The sequence below is a fragment of the Denticeps clupeoides genome, unplaced genomic scaffold (genome assembly GCF_900700375.1).
Source record: "Denticeps clupeoides unplaced genomic scaffold, fDenClu1.1, whole genome shotgun sequence".
NCBI classification, from domain to species: Eukaryota; Metazoa; Chordata; class Actinopteri; order Clupeiformes; family Denticipitidae; genus Denticeps; species Denticeps clupeoides.
In genome coordinates, this window is record NW_021629727.1 from 1 (window position 1) to 5,837 (window position 5,837).

Below are 5,837 nucleotides of genomic sequence, written 5' to 3' on the forward strand. Positions count from 1 at the left end.
GGCCCAGCAGAGCAGCATGAGCAGCAGGTACATTTACATTTACACAGACCAGTCCAGGTACGGCTGGAACTACTATAAAGAGGGTTAGATATGGGGAGCTGGGTCACCATGAGAGTAAGATAGAATGGGCATGGCTGAAATGTGGTGCAGATACGGTATGATCGGGAAGCTGAGCCTGAAAGAGTTTGGGCAACAGCTGTATGAAACAGTAAATGGGTCGGGATTACATCGCTATGATCCAGTGGGTGGGTGGATTATGGGTTTGGGAGAAGCAATATATGAAACATTGGGCGTGTCTAGAGATGGGTTGGGGCTAACAGTAGTATAACAACAACGCAACAGCCTAATGACTGTTGCTATATAGACGAAGTATCACGCTGACATGGACTGAGGACGACTTCGTTAAACATTCCCCACGACCTTCAGAGAGTCAAGTTGAAGCTGGACTGTGTAAGTGTAATTCCTCTGGGCTCCGACTCTGCTGAGCAGGACAGTGGAGGTGGTGTCTTGAGGCTCAGTAGGTCAACATTTGCACAGGGTGCGGGTACATCTTAGAACTGACCCAACCCAGGTTCTCAATTTCTATCGTTTTATCCTTTCCGTATGATTTGCTGCTCGTAAATTTGTTTCAGGTGGTTGGTAAAAGTTTTTCGCATGTGTAAATTTGTTTCATTAAATGTCAGTTTTTAAAAGAAATGTTTAATGTTCAATTTCTATTGATTTTGAGTTAACAAAAGGAAAAGAACATGCTCGGAAATTGTTAAGTGCTAGACAAAGGAAAAAAAAGTTTTTTTTATTTATTTTTTGCAGTGTGTACGCATGAGCGTGTGTAAGTGTTAGATTTGTCTGAAATACTTTTTGAAAAAGTGGGTTTTCAACTGCTTCTTAAAGGTGGTAGTAGGTAGTAAAGGTGTAGTTTTAATTACAACGAGAGAGATGCGAAAATTGATGCTGAGGAAGGCTAGACTATTTCTATTTTTTAATAAAATTATTTTTCGAACCCACTCATTTCCCACACATTTCCTTTCCCTCTTAGTGTAGTGCTAGTAGTGTGCGCAAAGAAAGGCAGGCTTTTATAAAGCTGTACTAGTTGGGTCGAATTCTGTCGGGTTGTGTTTGGGATGGCTGCATGTATATAAAAACCTGAAATGAGACAGAGAAGAGAAGCGAGCCGTGGGTTTGATGAGATTTGGTGACAGGCAGAAGGAACATTATAATCCATGCTGTCTTCCTACCAAGACTCCAAATCACTTAATTTACATGTGTGTTACCATGCGTCCTTGAGATATCTTAGAAATAACATTTAAAGCTATTTGAATCCAACATTTGAATTTATTTAGTAAGGCTAGCTGTTCAATGTGGACACTATAGATGAGACAGTCGGGTATTATGTAACAACGCAGTTGTAACAACCCGATGTCTACCTGGCTCTCCGGGCCCGGTTTTCTGCTTTTTTCGTGTCTCGTGTACCCCAATTGTTTCCACCTGTAGGCTGTTATAAATGTACCCAAATGTGTCTAGTCAGCATGCGAGCATTGTTCCTGTCATGGTTCCTATTTTTGTATTTAAATCCTTAGTTTGTACATAAACGTTCTCCCTTCACCGTGCCGCTGTAAGAGCAGTGTTAAAAACTGTTCTGCAACCAGCCACAGGGGGCGCTAGGCCTGAGGTGGTTTCACTTTGTCGAGATGGCATCCCACGGTTGTTTAGTTTTTTTTCACAGTCAGTTGTGTTTGGGAGATCTGCAGCGAAACAATTGCAGAATCTGTCAGTGAGCGTACGTCTGCCTTCCCATTGGTGGTCTCCTCAATTGCAGATGAACCCTCCAACCACTGCTTCATTTGACAAGCGGTCATTTCGCCTCGTTGTAAATTTAGGTGACGTTCCTTGTCATTATTGGCCACATCAGTCGTAGACTTTTGCCATGTGTTTGCACACACACACACACACACACATACTGATGTCTGAAACAGAGGAATGTTCTAGTGTGTGACATGTTCTCTATGTGCCCACAGAGTCCAACATCCACCTCACCCATGAAGAAGCAGGACAAGGAGTCCAGAACAACGGTGAGTCGACCAGGCACGGCCCCTTTCAAACACACACACGAATGGCCAAAAGCTGATCTTATCAGTCTCTGAGTGTCCAGGGATCTACAACAAATGTTGTACTTTTATGCAATACAAAATAAATTAATAAAGTGACCACAGGAGCTTGGACTAGTCTGCTCGGTTCATCTGATTGGTGGAGAGTCGATCTGCATCAGGAGTACACAGGAGTACAAGACCCATGGAGCCACTGATAATCGTAATCGAATCAATATCAAGAGACAGTGAAGGTTCACACCTCTAGTGTTTCCCCATAAATATCTTGACTATCAATCTTATCATAGTTCGGTATGTTTGTTATCAATCATATTTTCCTGGATTAAACCTATCTGAAGGAGCATTGTGGAGCAGAGCTGTGTGGAGCTCTGAACGGCCTGTAGGGGGCTGAGAGAGGGAAGCTGCTTTCTGTCATACCCTGTACAAGGTGTCAGATCCGGTGGTCCACCTGGCAGAGGGGAGTCTCCTTCACTACGAACGAAATGTAACAATACTACAAAACTCACATGAACAGATACCCCATGGGGTATAGTGTTCCCATCTGTGCTCCAGACAGGACAGATTTTCACTCCCATTCTCATGGGAGCCGCATGGGTCTCCCATCTGCCTGTCTGGCGGCAGATGCATGGTTGGTCTCTCTTTAACCTGTGATTCCAGCTCTGAGCAAATGTTGTGTTGGTCACTAAGTGTTTTTTACATAATATGCTCAGATTTTTCTGGATATGTTCATAAACAAACAACAGTTCAGGTGTGATCGGCAGCTCTGCATTTTTTTTTTTAAATCTTGTGTGAAGTGAAGCCATCACGCTGTTCCACACGACAAGGCCTCCCCAGGGCAACTTCGAAACTGCCTGAGTCACGGACAATCTGGAGCTGCAGCTAACAGGCCGAGGAATGCTGAAGACTGGCCGCAATGAGATAATGCCGCCGACCATGCAGCCCAGTTGGTGTTAACTTGCCAAACCCAGGCGCTGGCATTCACTGCCCTACCTTCCAGGCATAAATGGTGTCATCATCAACTCACTGCCAAATGCACTCAACTGTCATCTTGAGATTTTTGTTGATTAAAGTTTGTTTAGAGAAGGCTTTTACAGACAGGCCCCGAAGTAGGAACTGCTGAATTCAGATTTATTCTCAAATCTGTTCACGTTATTTGTTCAAATGTGGCTGATATCAGATTCCAGTCACATGCACAGGCATAAATAGACAGAGAAGTGTGGTTAGTGTACAGTTAATAACTGTCAGGATCCGGTCCGAAATGGGGTTACTCCAGTCCGGGATCCGGACCGGAGTTTCACTGTTGTCCTGTGTAATGTTCCCTAATCGTTTTCACCTGTGTTAATTGTGTAAAGCTGCCCTGTTCGTTTCTGTTCCGTGTTCACCAGTGTCTACGTCTCGGATGTCTCCCCTGTCTTGTGCTTCACCAATTAAACCCCGGTTTCGTGATGTCAGGTGAAAGCGTCCTTCATTCCACGTCTTCTCGTCACTCTCCGTCCTGCTCTCTGTTCACCCGCAGCGTCATGCCCGCATGGACGTGACAATAACTGGGTTACCTGCAGGGAACCACCAGTAACAGTTCATTTCAAGGGATGAGAACCAACTTTATAAGAGGACAAAAACCAAAAAATGACCATATTTTGATCTATTGTATTAATTTAGCACAAAACTGCTTCTGTGTGTTCAGTGTCAAGCGAGGCCGGCATGTTCAGTCCGTATTGAAGATGTCGGCTCAAGAGTCAATCATCATAAGCATACATGCACACCTCAACAGGCCACCCAGATACTTGTTGAGTCCTTAGAATCTCCCTACTGGATTACTGTAACTCCCTTCTAGCAGGTCTACCTTTGAGTGTCATATGACCTCCACGGCTAACGTACAGTAGAGCAGCGCGACTGGTCTTCAACCTTTCCAAATACTCCCACACCACCCCGCTGCTACGCTCCCTCCACTGGCTCCCAGTAGCGGCCCGCATCCGATTCAAAATACTGAGATGGAATGGCACCATCCTACCTCACACTGCACCTCGCACTCTCCGACCTTCCAGTACTGCTCACCCGGTCCCTCCACCGCTGAAGGTACGAGGAAGACACTCATCTAGACTCTCCACTGTATTCTCTGGTGGAATGAAGTTCCCCTCGAGGTCAGAACAGCACAAACGTTTTCAAACGGCACCTTAAGACCTTCCTGTTTAGAGAATACTAACTTTCAAGAAAAAGCAGCCGTCTTCAGCAAGCACCTTATCGGGTGAAATATGCACAATCCGGAGTGTGTCAGTCTACCCTGTATGCTGTTAACGTTCTAGTCACGTGTTCAGGGGGAACGACAGAGCGTGTAGTCAGACAGAAACGGAGACGTTCAGATGGACCTGCCTAACTCGTATCAATGCTATTCATTTGCAGATTAACTGTGTGACGTTCCCACTGTCTATCAGTGTGCTGGAGCAGCCACTACTCAAACCAGATGAGTGGAGCTACTGCGACCACTTCTGGGTATGATGTCACACGCATTCAAACAGCCACTGAGGAGGAGGCACATACATGAGGGCCACGATAATAACTATTTTTATTATGTATTTGTAGCAAATCGCAACATGAAATTCAGATTATGATGCCGTAAAAAAAGAATGCAATTTACGATTGAATAGTGATTTTTATCTGTCCATATTACAGATGTAATATGAGTTGTTTTTTTTTCATTCAGACGGACAAAGAGATCCCCAGGGAAATGCGTCCATCTCAGGCTTCGAGGTCCTTCTGCAGAAACAGCTGAAGGGCAAGCAGATGCAGAAGGAGATGGCCGAGTTTGTGCGCGAGAGGTACGGCTCTTCGCCCCATTCGTCTGTTTCCCCAACTCTTTTGATCTACAGGATATCCTCTGCTGAAGTGATGTTACACAACAGCGTATTTAATTCCTCTCTTTTAATGTTATTTCGGTGTGCCATGAAGACGCATACACACGCACACAAACTGTTTTACGGACACTTCTCCATTTGTGCTTCTCTGCATCATCAAACACCAGACAATTTCTCATAGCCTAAAAAAGCTTCTTCAGTAAGAGTGGTTTACCCCACATTTCAGCAAGCCTGGTAACCCTGACCCAGGGCTGTGAAGGTCCAGATCATTATATGACTAATCCACGTCTGATAACCAGCACTTTACCAGCTGAAAATATTTATCTCCAAATGAATTCTGCTTGAACACAAGAATACACAATGACTTCTGAGTGACTTTTGTACTAATGCCGTGGGACTTTGGTTAACTGCTACAGTGGGAAGATGACCCCAGGCCCAGAGACCACATTGGTAACGTTGGCCTGGTTGGGGTTGTAACCATGGTGACCCAGTCTCAGGCAGGAAATGACATTCTCTTTGGTGCACTGGGTTATAGGTCCTCTCGTTTACACCCGCAGCACAGTTTTACAATGCCAGTCGCTTTGAACACATTTTTTTTTTTATCTGGAGAACTTTTTATTATATTCTCGAAATGTTCGCCTAAGGAGAATGGTCGTGGGTCAGTTTTCCTTAGTTATCACTGTCAGGCGGATTCTCATTCCTCCCCATCTCATGGACAAACACATCCCTGCCTCACAACGCATAAGATGCAGTAGAAATGACAATGTGACCCTTATGAAACGTCATTACATGCGTGAAGCGGCAGAGCTGAATAAATCACAGGGGAGGGAGAACGGGTTTTGGTAATCAGGGTTGATGGTCCAGAAGAAGATGGACCTGG

General features: G+C 44.9%; 1 long non-coding RNA gene across 1 annotated transcript; it reads left to right on the forward strand.

The window, feature by feature from the left end:
• Nucleotides 1-365: 365 nt before the first annotated feature.
• Nucleotides 366-4,595, forward strand: LOC114772857 (uncharacterized). The gene is made up of 3 exons (XR_003744204.1): nucleotides 366-450; nucleotides 2,016-2,069; nucleotides 4,506-4,595. It is a non-coding gene; the product is annotated as an uncharacterized LOC114772857 (long non-coding RNA).
• The last annotated feature ends 1,242 nt before the right edge of the window (nucleotides 4,596-5,837 follow it).